The 14,447-nt window shown below is 40.3% G+C and overlaps 1 protein-coding gene across 1 annotated transcript in view; it reads left to right on the top strand.

Moving 5' to 3' along the window:
* The window catches only part of LRRC7 (leucine rich repeat containing 7), a gene marked incomplete at its 3' end in the record, with an annotated part of 1,171,300 nt that overhangs the window by 1,143,551 nt on the left and 13,302 nt on the right, over positions 1 to 14,447 (top strand). The gene's annotated exons all lie outside the window — the stretch shown is intronic.

Here is a 14,447-nt window from a genome sequence, read left to right as displayed (position 1 = left end):
TCCTGTTTTTTTCAGTGTTAGAGTAGCCTTGCCAGGTTTTACTTTTTAAATCTAAGAGACTATTCCCAATATAGGGTAGGGTCCCTAGGCCTGGCCAGCGATCAGGGCCATCTGTGGGGCAACTAGCAGACGGGGAAATTGGAGACCCCGCTGGCACCCACATTGACTGGTGTTCTGATGCCACCTGCTGGCTGGCCCCTGTCCCCTGGTGGTCAGTGTGCATCATAGCGACTGGTTGTTCTGCCAATCATTCCGCTGTTCGGTCAATTTGCATTTTATGGTTTTATTATATAGAATAATTACGTTAAGAAGAGAAGAAGGATTAGAGGTACAAAATCAAAGCATTTTTTTGATACCTTTATTTGGGGATAGCAATGCCCAGAGGCATCCTTGGCAGTGGCAAGTTCGAAAATGCACAAGAATAATTTTCCAGGTTTGTTCAGACTCATGACATTGGATGAATCATAAACAAAAGGTTGCAAAAGATATTCTTATGAAAATAGACATACCATATGTCTATTTCCTGTCATGTATTCTCCATGGGTATAAAAATCAAGATTAGCAAACACTTTTATCTAGAACTCTACACATGATTTATATTTACTACATAAATATTAAACTCCATAAAACACATTTTCTTCATTTTGTGCCACTATTAGACAAATATGATTTATTTTATATATATGTATATATAGACATATATAAATTCATTTTATGATATGTTATACGTCTGCCCCATCCTTAATTCTACTTCAAGTGATTACATAATACAACGTAATTTGTAGAGCCTATTCTTTATACGAAAGTAACATTCAGGATCAAGGGATAAATATAATACTGTTTATATACTGCATTTTGGACTAAATTTAGGAAGGGACTGAAGTTGATGTTTTTTGATATGTAAAACTGAATTTTTTTATTTTTTTATTTTATTTTTTTTAATATATTTTATTGATGTTTTACAGAGAGGACGAGAGAGGGATAGAGAGTTAGAAACATCGATGAGAGAGAAACATCGATCAGCTGCCTCCTGCACACCCCCTACTGGGGATGTGCCCGCAACCAAGATACATGCCCTTGACCGGAATCAAACCTGGGACCCTTGAGTCCGCAGACCGACGCTCTATCCACTGAGCCAAACCGGTTTTGGCGCTGAATTTTTTTAAATAAATATCAAGAAAAATTATTTTACAACACAATTGATTATTTCAGCTGCATCTTAATTGCATTGCAATTTGAGGTTCACAATACCACTTAGTTGTTTGAGGACAGTAAAAGTGAGATTTTTAAAAAATAAAAACTGTTTTTTTGCCTATTCCGTCTTTGCCTTATATGTTGAGAAAAAACATCCTGAGTCTTCTATTCAGAAACACTGAGAGAAATGTAGTCTTCACAGTCTCCTCTTAATAGGATTCTTACAGGAAGCTCTTTTAAAAGTCATGGCAGTGGGCGTTAGCCCAGCAGTCACGAACCAGTGGTCCTCGGACCACTGGTGGTCCGTGAGGTCCAAAAGGTTGGTGACCACTGGTTTAAGGAAACCTTTGGAGCAGCAATTGTCAACCTGTAGTCCAATGACTACTGGTGGTCTGTGAGTTCTAAAGAGTTGGTGACCGCTGCTTTAGCCAATTGGAAATGGTGGTGTCTAGACATTATAATATAAAGAAGATATGGATTTCAGCTTATGAACGAATATAATAAAATACAACAACACAGTCATGGTTCTTTAGGATAATATCACTGGAGCATTCATATGAAAAAATAAGGTGATTAAAAAATACCATTTTAAAAACCATTTACTGGGACATTTTCATTCAGCAATCTATATATATAAAAGCCTAAGCGACTGGCCAACCAGCCGATAGCTATGACACATACTGACCACCAGGGGGGCAGATGCTCAACACAGGAGCAGAAACCACAGGCATGGAAACATGGAACAGACTGATGAATCTCAGAGGGAAGTGGGGAGGGTGTGAAGAGATTAACCAAAGATCTTATTTGCATACTAGAGGCCTGGTACATAGATTCATGAACCAGTGGGGTCCCTCGGCCTGCCCTGCAGGGATCGGGCCAAAACTGGCTCTCCAACATCCCCTGAGGGGTCCCAGATTGCAAAAGGGAACAGGCCAGGCCAAGAGACCCCACCAGTGCATGAATCCGTGCAACGGGCCTCTAGTATATTTAGAAAATCACTAGCATTGAAATTGCTATTACTTTGTGATAATTTGTAACAATTAGTAAAATATTTTTCAATAAAATTACAGCCCAAGACATAGCTCTCTATAATAGTTAATTGCTGGAGTTATATAATTATCTGTGTTCTGTTTGCTGTGTCAGCTTAGCCATTTAGCATGGAACAAAATAAGCAAAACAAGCAGACAGAAAATAGCATGGGAAAGGATTGAGAGACTTTTTTTAAAGTTTGTTGATATTCATTGAAAAAATGTCAGACATTTCTCAACCAAAATGTGAAAGATTTAAAGTTAGTAATAATTAACAAGAATTGACAGGTACACCAATGAGAGAAAGTTAATTCCTGAGAGTCAAATAAATCTTTTGGAAGTGTGCAAAATCTTCATATTCCATTTAAAAAGTTGCTTCCACATGTTTGTATTTTTTTAAATATATATTTATTGATCTCAGAGAGGAAGGGAGAGATAGAAACATCAATGGTGATAGAGAATCATTGACCAGCTGCCTCCTGCATGCTTCCTACTGGTCATCAAGCTTGCAACTGGAGCAAATGCCCTGATAGGAAATCAAACGTGACCTCCTATTTCATAGGTCAGGCACTACCACATGTTTTAAGTGGCATGTCAGGGACTTCATGGTATTTCTAGTTTCTTGCTTGAAAATGTTATAACCAACTAGGATTCTTGGGAAACCCCAAATTAATAGAACTAAACTAAACAAAAAGATAAATAAGAAGTAATAGCTGCCCTAGCTGGTTTGGCTCAGTGGATAGAGCATTGGCCTGCAGACTGAAGGATCCTGGGTTTGATTCCAGTCAAGGGCACATGCCCGGGTTGTGGGCTCAGTCCCCTGTAGGGGGCTTGCAGGAGACAGCCCATCAATGATTCTCTCTCATCGTTGATGCTTCTCTCTCTCTTTCCCTCTCCCTTCCTCTCTGAAATCAATAAAAATGTATTTATTTTTAAAAAAGAAAAAGAAAAGAAGTATTAGCTGCTAGGTGTCTGCCTGTGGCAATAATTTTTAACTTTTTTAATTTACCCAGATAACATTTAAGATGTATCTCAATAATATATATGTAATAGCAATACCATCCACTTTTTTCCCATTCTGCCCCCAAAGTTGTTCTATGTTAGGGGAGGGGGGAAATGCATTTTATCTCCTGACTCTGGCTTCCAAAAATCACTGGTAGGCAAGATATTTCTACTAGGCAAGATGATACTGCAGAGCTTTACTTTTTATAGTTTGTATTTGTCTAAAGTTAGTTTCCCTAAATGGGGATTTTGTGTGTGAGTGTGTGCAAGTGGTTAACTGAAATGGCTGTCCATTGAAATCTCTAAGGGACTGAGGGAAGTAAGATAGGAGAGAGGAAGAAACTAAGCCAAGATGTAGGTTGAGTGGAAGCTTGATCATACCAGGTGCTCTTGAGCATGATGGTACTACAGCATCTTCTCACGTTTTGTACCCTGATATCAATCAGCCATTGGCTGCAAGCCACTCCCAGCCAGGAGGGTGCAACCTGCCAAGCATTTCCCAACAAGGAGACTCCAGGCTGAGGGTAATTTTCAAGAGAAGTGTCCAATGTGAGCTGTGGGCAGCACCTGCAAGATGAGAGCACCAGTCTGATAAAGGGAATCTGGCAGGTCACCAAAAGTGTCCGTAACAGTATTATCAAAACAATAGATTTTTTTTCCATTTTTCAGACTAAATTACTTTAGTACCAGAGATTCTGATTTGCTTCTATCTATGAGAAGTACTGCCCTTGAGCCTGAGAGCTTTCAACAATGGCATGAAACAGAGGGATCACCAAAGCAAAGGATGCTTCAGTGAGACTATGTTAGAATTTTTTTTGTAATGAGACCCATTTAAATCTGCGTTTAGCCCTAGCTGGTTTGGCTCAGTGAATACAGTGTCAGCCCTCAGACTGAAGAGTTCCAGTTTTGATTCCGGTCAAGGGCATGTACTTCAGTTTTGGGCTCAATCCCCAGCCCTGGTCGAGGCTTGTACAGGAGGCAACCAATCCATGTGTCTCTCTCACATCAATGTTTCTCTCTTCCTGTCTCTGCCCCACCATTCCACTCTCTCTAAAAACCAATGGAAAAATATCCTTGGGTGAGAATTTAATTAATAAATAAATAAATTTGCTTTTAAATCCTTGTAATTTTTCTGATTAAACTTTTTTCTTTAAAAAAAAAAAAAGACTGCTATATTCTACAGAGTCCAAGTCTCTCTAAGAGATAGTAATCACTAACTGAACCAAATCCTTTGTTCTTTTTTAACTAAAGGAAATTATTTTAAAAACTAAAGGCCCGGTGCACGAAATTTGTGCACTCGGGGGGCGGGGGGCGTCCCTCAGCCCAGCCTGTGCCCTCTCACAGTCTGAGAGCCCTCAGGAGATGTCCAACTGCCAGCTTAGGCCCACTCCCCATAGGGAGTGGGCCTAAGCTGGCAGTCGGACATCCTTAGCGCTGCTGCAGAGGCAGGAGAGGCTCCTGCCATCTCCGCTGCGCTCACCAGCCATGAGCCCCGCTTCTGGCTGAGCAGCGCTTCCCCTGTGGGAGCACACTGACCACCAGGGGGCAGCTCCTGCATTGAGTGTCTGCCCCGTGGTCAGTGCGCGTCATAGTGACCAGTCGTTCACCGTTGGGCCGAAACCGGCTCTCCGACATCCCCCCAGGGATCCTAGATTGCGAGAGGGCACAGGCCAGGCTGAGGTACCCCACTGGGTGCATGATCCGGGCTGGGGAGGGACGTGGGAGGTTGGCCAGCTGGGGAGGGACCACAGGAGGGCTCCAGGGCGTGCCTGGTCTTTCTCGTTCAGTCCCGATTGGTCAGACCCCAGCAGCAAGCTAATCTACCTGTCGGACCGTCTGCCCCCTGATGGTCAGTGCACATTATAACAACTGGTCAACTGTTGACTGCCTGCTCCCTGGTGGTCAGTGCACGTCATAGCGAGTAGTTGAGCAGCCTTAGCATATCATTAGCATATTATGCTTTGATTGGATGATCAGACACTTAGCATATTAGGCTTTAATTATATAGGACTAGAGGCCCGATGCATGAAATTCATGCATGGGAGGGTCCCTTCAGCCCAGCCTGCACCCTCTCCAATCTGGGACCCCTCTGGGGATGTCCCACTGCTTGTTTAGGCCCAATCCCAGGCCGGCAGTTGGATATCCCTCTCACAATCTTGGACCACTGACTCCTAATCACTCACCTGCCTGCCTGCCTGCCTGGTCGCCCCTAATTGCCCCCTCTCTGCTGGCCTGGTTGCTCCTAACTGCCCCCCCTCCAGCCTGGTCACCCCTTACTGCTCCCCCTGCCTGCCTGGTCACCCCCAACTGCCCCCCTCTGCCAGCCTGGTTGCCCCTAACTGCCCCCCTGCCAGCCTGGTTGCCCCTAAATGCCTTTCTGCCAGCCTAGTTGCCCCTCACTGCCCCCCATCAGCCTAATTGCCCCCAACTACCCCCCCTCCGCCAGCCTGGTTGCCCCTAACTGCCCCTCCCACTGGCCTGGTTGCCTCTTACTGCTCCCCACCCCCCGCTGGCTGGGTCGTCCCCAACTGCCCCTCTCTGCCAGCCTGGTTGCCCCTAACTGCCCCCCCTGCCAGCCTGGCCACTCCCAAATGACCCCCTGCTGGCCTGGTCACCCCAACTGTCCCACCTGCTGGGCTGGTCAACCCTCACGGCCCCCCCACTGGCCTGGTTGCCCCATGCAGCCTGCTGTTCAGTTGTTTAATCATCCCTCACTAACGCCCCTGCCAGTCTGGTCACCCCTCATGGCCCCCCCACCAACCTGGTCGCTCCACGCAGCCTGCTTATTCAGTCGTTTGGTCGTCCCTCACTAACCCCCCTGCTGACCTGTCATAGGCAGCCATCTTGTGAGGGTGTGAGGGTTAATTTGCATATTACCTCTTTATTATATAAGATTAGACATTTATCAGAAGGAGCAGGGGAGTTTGGAGTGAACACCCTTCGATGAAAAAAACAAAAGCAACATAAAAACTGATAGGAGGAATCTAAGACAAGTAAAAAAGAAATCCAAGTAGCTGCAAAACACTTTTCTTGTGTCATTTTTCTCTTTTGGGTGTGTAAAGAAATCGTGAGAACTCTTAAATTCTGTAAATTCAAACTTAAACCCTCCCTAGTATCATTTGAATAAGTTGAGGAAGAGGCACAATCAGATGAGAATAGATTTCCAGGAAAGACTTGGACACCAAGTTTACCTGAAGGTCCTAGAACTATGCTGCGAAGTTACACTAGTAGATTACAATTTAAAATGAGTTATTGTTAAAAAAAAAAAGCATATACACACAAACACGTATGTATATAAAAATAGGTTTATGCCTAGTGGTGTATAGGGTAGATAGCCAGATTATATATATATATAAAGATAAGTCCAAAGTTAGATTAAACAGTAAGTAAATAATAACTGTTTAGGATTATTGTATAAGGTACAATATGTTAGCCATTAAATAAAACCACATTAAATCTAAAATAATCTTAATTTGACTGAATATAGTTTACAACAAAACAAACTGAACTACTAGGCAAAATAGAGACAGACTCATAAATAGAGAGCAGACAGCTTGGGAGCGGGGAGGCTGGCGGGGTGGAGAGATTGAGCAAAAAAGCAAAAGAGAGTGCTCGCTTCGGCAGCACATATACTAAAATTGGAACGATACAGAGAAGATTAGCATGGCCCCTGCGCAAGGATGACACGCAAATTCGTGAAGCGTTCCATATTTAAAAAAAAAAAAAGCAAAAGAGAGAACTCATGGATATGGACAACAGTGGGGTGATTTCGGGGATGGAGGAGTAGGGTTGGAGGTGGTAGATGGCATGGAGGGGATAAAGGTGATGGAAAAATTAAGATAAATTTAAAAAATTTTTTTAAAAACTATTTTTCACTTTAAAACCTTATTTTAGCACAAGTGACAAAAAAAGATTTTACTGAATTTTTCAATTCATTATTTTTAAATGGTGGAGATAGTGTCAAAAAATTATACAATAGAAAGAGCTTTGAGGAAGCCTAAAGGATGATAATCAAAAAGCTGATTACTGGTACTATTTTAGGAATAGCTAGGGAGGAGAAGCCACCTACAGTTGCCCACTCCTGTTTTTAATGGTTTTTACTATTTTAGGTTGCATGTGAAGCTGAGGAGGACAGTTATTAGGGGCTCTGACAGAATCAGAAAACTGTATAAAACTCAGCAATCCAAATATTCCCCACCCGTTGATGTCTCATATTAAACACAGGCTTTAAAGAATATTTCTTTTATTTTTTTCAAAGGCAAGAAATCTGGAAATACAGTTTGTGAAGAAGTGTGATCATTTACTTTTAAAAGAAAATATAAAAATCAAATGAAAGAAACTTTTTTTAAAACTCGAGAGAATTTCACCAAAAAATAAACAGAAAGCAATAGACAGACATCCCAGAGATGGTTAACTGTTAGATCATATTTGGATTACTGGAGCTACTAATAAAACAAATTATAAAGTAACCAAACACAATTTTAACTTTTACCTTCAAATTCCCCTAAAGATAACAACCCATGATGATCAGCCTCAAACTACAAAAAAAAAAAAAAAAATCTATTAGTCAAATTCTCATTTTAACAGGAATCTCAGATAAAGGGGAATAAATTGCTTACTTTTCTAATGCTTTTAACAAATCAAAAGAATAGTATCTTTAAAAAATAATGCTCATTTCCCTAGTAAATAAACCTTTGCAATGACCTAAAAGTATGGTGCAAGTCTAGAGAGCAAACAACATGTATTTCTTCTGTTAGGATTATCTGCATTATATTGCCACTAAGATATTTGTAATCACATAGTAATTTTTATGGGTTTTATTCGTCTTCTTATTGCTCCAATGCATTATTAATAAATATCTTACCAATGCAACAAAGTATTTTGATATTTACGTTACTTAAAAATGTGTGAGAGTTTGGAATTCCTTTAAACATCTATGCATAAGATTTTTGTGAAATGTTTAGAGGACTTTGGTCAGCCTGAGAATTTTTATTTGTATATCTATCTTTTGGGGCTCAAATTTGCTCGGTTTCTAAAGCAATTCTCCTTTGTGTTCATCTGTTATAAAGCTTACATTTCACTGTTTTGTCAGCTAAAGTTCAGTCATATGTCGAAGCAGCACATTCAGCTGCCAATGGCCCTATTTATTTCTCCCCATTTTCCTTCCTTCTTTCTCTCCCTCCCTCCCCCGCCCCTGTCTTTTAGTTTCTAATGGCCCTAAGACACATCTCTTCTGCATATAAATTCTTCAGTTTTTCCCCCGTGGCAAATTGTTCTAAGCCTACGATTTGACACTCAGCAATTAATCTTAAATTATTTTGTCATCACACTTTTGATCCATGGATCAGAAAACTATTAATAATACCTTTATCCTTGATGCGTAGAGTCTCCTAATAATCACAAGGACTAAGTAAATAGTCTATTGTGTATATGTGGTGCTACTTGTATAAACCACAACATATTTTCATATTAACTTTACTTGATTCATGAAAAAAAAATATTTTTTGCCACATTTTTGGCAAAAAAAGTTTCCCCTCAGAAACAACTGTGTCTGTGGTTTGTTATTTTCGTGAGTCAGTTTTTCTTCCAGAAACACTTGGAACTTTCATAATTATATGAAAATACTATATAATATTTAACCAATGTGTTTTGAACAATAATTGTAATAGTATGCAATTTTTTACTCTGGTCAGTTGTTCAGTGGTTACAGCGTTGGCCACAGACTGAAGGGTCTTGGGTTCGATTTTGGACAAAGGCACTTACCTCGTTTGCAGGCTCTATCCCAGCCCTGGTCGGGTGCATGCATGAGGCAACCAATCGATGTGTCTCTCTCACATTGATGTTTCTCTGTCTCTCCCCCTCATTTCCACTCTCTCTAAAAATAAATGAAAAAAATATCCTCGGGTGAGGATTAACAGCAACAAAAAACAAGGAATACCATTTTCACTTGAGATATGGCCTTCCTCGAAACCAATTTCTTAGCATCAGCTAAAGCCAAGATTTTTCAGAATTTTAAAGAAAAGCATATTTCATAAACTGCAGTTGCAGTTCCCTTAAGACAAGTTCTATTTTGGTATCTCCATTTACAGTAGCTGAGACTGTCACAGTCATTCACCTTCATCATTAAAAAGCCATATAAAGTTTCTCCTCTAACGTTCGCATGTTAAATGTTGGCCTAGTAGACTCACTTTCTGAGCACTTGAAAGTTGACGTGCAGCGGCGTATAGGCTAGGAAGCCAGTAAGACAAGGTCAGACCTTAACACCCTGAAAAACCTCTCACATGCACCCTTTTTCAAAATAACTTGTGGAAAGTAAAACTTTGTAAAACTGCATTGCCGGTACCTTTGGAAAAACCATTTATGACTTGCATGAAGACTAGCTTAAAAATGGGGAAGAAATATGACATGGCATTAGGTCATGCCTATTCGTAGCATGCAGACAGCCCTCTCTAGATTAACTTTGGTTCCATGGGTCTCTGTCTGGCTCAAGCACAGCCAGATGTTGGTGTCTGAGGAGAGAGCTCAGACCTCCAGACTGAGGAAGAACTGCAGCGCTGGTCCTGCTGCTCTGCTGTGAGATGCCCTCTAGAGGGGGTGCTGAGGGAAAGCCTAGAGTTGTCAAGCCACTGAGGAACCTGAGTGCTGGTCCTGAGGTACAAGACACTAGAAAAACACACTCAGTGATACCCTAGGCCGTGGTCAGCAAACTGCGGCTTGCGAGCCACATGCGGCTCTTTGGCCCCTTGAGTGTGGCTCTTCCACAAAATACCACGGCCTGGGCGAGTCTATTTTGAAGAAGTGGCGTTAGAAGAAGTTTAAGTTTAAAAAATTTGGCTCTCAAAAGAAATTTCAGTCGTTGTACTGTTGATATTTGGCTCTGTTGACTAATGAGTTTGCCGACCACTGGCCTAGGGGCTTAATCACAAGGAACAACAACAGCCTATAATTATTGGAATCAAAAGTCTAAGCCATTAATTAGATTCTAGAAGCCATTACTAAAAAGAGCTGATGCTCCTGCCCTGGCCGGTGTGGCTCAGTTTGTTGAGCATCGCCCCATGCACCAAAATGTCCCCGGTAGATTCCCAGTCAGGGCACATGCCCTGTTGCAGTCTGGATCCTCCTATGGGGAATCATGCAGAAGGCAGGTGGTCGATGTTGATGTTTCTCTCTCATCAATGTTTCTCTCTCTCTCTCTCTCTCTCTCTCTCTCTCTCTCTCCCTCTCCCTCTCCCTCTCCCTTCTTCTCTCTCTAAAAATCAATAAAAACATACTTTTTTTTAAAATGTGGTGGATTGAATTCCAGGTCAAAGCACATGCTCTGATTGCAGACTCAATTGCCAATAGGGGGCAGCAGGAGGAAGCCGTTCAATGATTCTCTCTCATCACTGATGTTTCAATCTCTCTCTCCCTCTTCCTTCCTCTCTGAAATCAATAAAAATATTTTTTTTTAAAAAAAAAGAGAGAGAGCTGATGCTCCTGACTTGGAGCTACCAAAGGAGGTAGCCCTGAAAATTACCAGGAACCTGCAGAAAGCCCTCTAGTTGGAGTCACTACCCCCAAGAGTCAGCACTAGAAAATCAAGATGAGCTGGGAGAGGAGGAACTTATCACCCTCTTCACACCCCCTTTCCTAAACAAGAGATGCAAATCCTCTCATCTGTTGTTAGTGCAAGGGGACAATAACAAACATTGGGCTTTCAATGTTCTCCAGCTTGAGAGCAAAGAGAAATTTCCTGGCAATAAACATGGTGTAGCTGGAGATCATACACTCTCAATGTGGGCTTTGCTGGATAAAAGACCTTGGATTATAGTTCAAACTCCAGACTCCCAATATTATAATAATATTTATTGACCCTACCTTAAGTGCTAGCCACTGTTCTAAGTATTTTGTATATATTCAATCTAATGAGTGAGACATACCATTATTATACCCATTTTACTAACGGGGGGTACACAAAAGTTAATTAACTTGCCAAAGGTCACCTATTTATAAATGATGAACACAGACAGTCTGACTGCAGAGTTATGCTCTTATCTGCTTCTTATACTATGTGGCAGGCAGAAAAAAATCCCCACCCCCAAAGATGTCTCCCACTACAGCCACTATTAATGTTTAAGAGTCTACCTTTGCAGATATTTTCCCACACAAAAATACATATAAACATATTTCAGCCAACATACAGGGTGGGGCAAAGATAGGTTTACAGTTGTTTGTATGGAAAACAACAAAGAATAAACTTTCATATACTCACAACTGTAAACCTCTTTTGCCCCACCCTGTAGTATCATCCCCCACATAGTGATTTACACTGCTTGTTTCACTGAGCACTAGTGTACTTCTGTTCGTGCCATCTAGGACTTCATTTTTAATGACCACATATTATTCTATTATATGGATTTATCATCAATCCCCTGTTATTAGACATTTAGGTGTGGTTTGTAACTTTATTGTTATAAATACTACTATGATGAACATATTATAAATGTATGTTGCATATTTGTCCAGTTATTTCCTCAAGATAAGTTCTAGAAGTTGAATTAATAGATTTAAAGTTATGTAGTTTTCTAGGGGTTTTGATGCCAATCTGTAGATTCATCTTAAACTAGAGGCCCAGTGCACGAAATACCTGCATGGGTGGGGTCCCTAGACCCGGCCAGCGATCAGGGCTGATCAGGTTCCCCGCCTCCCTCCTCCTTCTTCCCTCACTGCCCGAATCCACCACCACCCACCCCCAGTTCCCCATCCCAGCCTGGGGGCCCAGCCCCAATCAGGTGATCAAGGCCTGCTGGCCAGGGGGAGGGACCAGGAGGTTGGCCAGCAGGCCCCATCGGCGATTGGGGCCTGTGGGCTGGGGGCAGCTCCTGCATTGAGTGACTGCACCTTGGTGTCAGTGCATGTCATAGTGACTGGTCGTTCCATTGTAATGGTCACTTAGGCTTTTATATATGTAGATATGAAGGAAAAAAGATTAAAATCAGAAAGATAAAAATCATTCGAAAGCCTTAAATGAGTACATTTCCTAAAGATCTGAAATCCTAAATGAAGACACATGTAGAAGTTTGTTAAATCATTTACATACACACATACTCAACTGCAATGGGTTTAAGTGAGAGTCATTAGGTTTATGGATCAGCAAATGAGATGATTTTCTAAATAATAGGCAAGGATATTAAAATATCGTTTTCTATTTGATTAATAGTTCTTAAGAATTTAAAAAACAACAACAGTTATATTGAGGTCTAATTCACATGCCATACAGTTCATTCTTTTGAAATATACAATTAAGTGGTTTTTAGCATATTCAAAGAATTGTACAACCATTACTGCTATCTGATTTCAGAACATTTTTATTACTCAACAAAAACTCTGTACACCTTGTCACTCCCAAGTCCCCTGCTCCCCAGCCCTTGGAAAACTCAAATCTGCTTTCCTTTTCTATGCATCTGCCTATTCTTAACATTTCATATAAGTGGAATCATAATAAGTGGCCTTTAGTGACCAGCTTCTCTCACTTAGCATGTTTCTGAGGTTTATCCATATTGCCAGAACATACTTCCTTTCTACTGACAAATAATATTCCACTGAATAGGTGTATAGCAAGCATGTCAAACTCAAAGGCTAACTTGGGCCAAATAAACAAGGTTTAAGTTTATGTGGGCCGCAAAAAAACAAAAGCTTCCATTTTCATAGAAACGTAGGTTTGTTTCAATAGAGACATGCTGAATACAAAGGGCTGAAATAAATGAGTAATTGTTAGCATAAAATAATAGAACATTTTAATAAAAATTAATATTTTTCTTGAACATTAACTTGCCAGACACTGAATAACTGCACAAATTAATAAGCATGATGCAAATAAACCTATTTTTCTTGTTCTTCAAAAGTGAAATATTTCCAGTTGCACACAACAAACAAGTCAGTCCAAGACTAACGATGTGGCAATTGGCTGCTAAAATATTCGCTGCCAGTATTAGTGGAGAGAAACAGTGAGCCTGCACATAAAACATGTAAGGCAAATAAATGCAGCACGATTATAGTAATCAGTCATTAGCAAAGTTGTAGTTCATTATTAATAATTATGTATAACAGGATATTGTAAAAATTAAGTTATGAAATTTTTATTAAAATGTTTCTTACATACCGTTATATTGGCTGGGCCGCAAAAATATTCGCTGTGGTTCGCAAGTTTGACATGCTTGATGTATACCTTTTGTTTGTCCATTCATCAGTTCATTCTTCAGATCTTGTCACTATCATGCTTAAAATAGTTCAGTAGCTCCCCACACTAATAAAGGTCCATCTTCATTTGGCTCCAATGTGCTTTGTAGCTTGATTCTCTCCCACGCTCCCAACCCCATGCACTGGCACCCTTCCACCATGCCAGTCATAATAGAACTATTTGCAGTTTCTTAATGTATCAGGCACTTTATCCTTCGTGGTATCCCTGCAATCTGGAATACCCTTCCTCCCCTTATCCTTGTGGATGCATTTTATTTGTCCTCCATGATTCAGCTGCCAGGTATGTCCTCCTTTCAGAAGCCCCAAAACACTGAGGATAAGTTAGGTGTAACATCTTTGATAATTTATTGTACTTCTGTCACAACACTTGCACTGTTTTGTAATTGGTGGTTTTCTTGACTTTTCTTCCACTATATTGTGAGCTCACTGAAGGCAAAACTATATTCTGTACATCTCTATAACACTAGCAATCAGTCAAGGCCTAGCATGTGAATGTTTTTGTTTTATATATATGATCAAAAACTTTAATTTGATAACCCATGGACACAAACAATAGTGTGGTGAAGGCCTGAGGTGGGGGATGGGGGCAGGCTAGAAGGGGTAAAAGAGGAGACATATGTAATACTTTCAGCAATAAAGATTTTTTTAAATGTTAATTTGACTTTTTTATAAACTAAATTAATATAGAAGTTTTGTAACTATGTAAACATACACTTTATATTTTATATGCATGTTGAAGTTTTCTTATGTTTAATTTGTTCATATGCATTTTATATTTAATAATCTCAATAACATACAAAGTAACATTCATTAAGATAAGCCAGTACTTATATATAATAGTAGTAAGGTTTTTGAAGTGCACATTGAATTTACAATATATCAAATGAGAGACATTTCCAATGCAGAATAACTCAAGACAATTTTAGCTGTACAAAATATGGTTAGTACCATATTTCAAATGATTTGAGAAAGAAATTAAGAATG

This window comes from Cnephaeus nilssonii (assembly GCF_951640355.1).
Source record: "Cnephaeus nilssonii genome assembly, chromosome: 7".
In the NCBI taxonomy this organism is placed as follows: domain Eukaryota; kingdom Metazoa; phylum Chordata; class Mammalia; order Chiroptera; family Vespertilionidae; genus Cnephaeus; species Cnephaeus nilssonii.
This window is presented reverse-complemented; position numbering and strand designations above follow the sequence as displayed.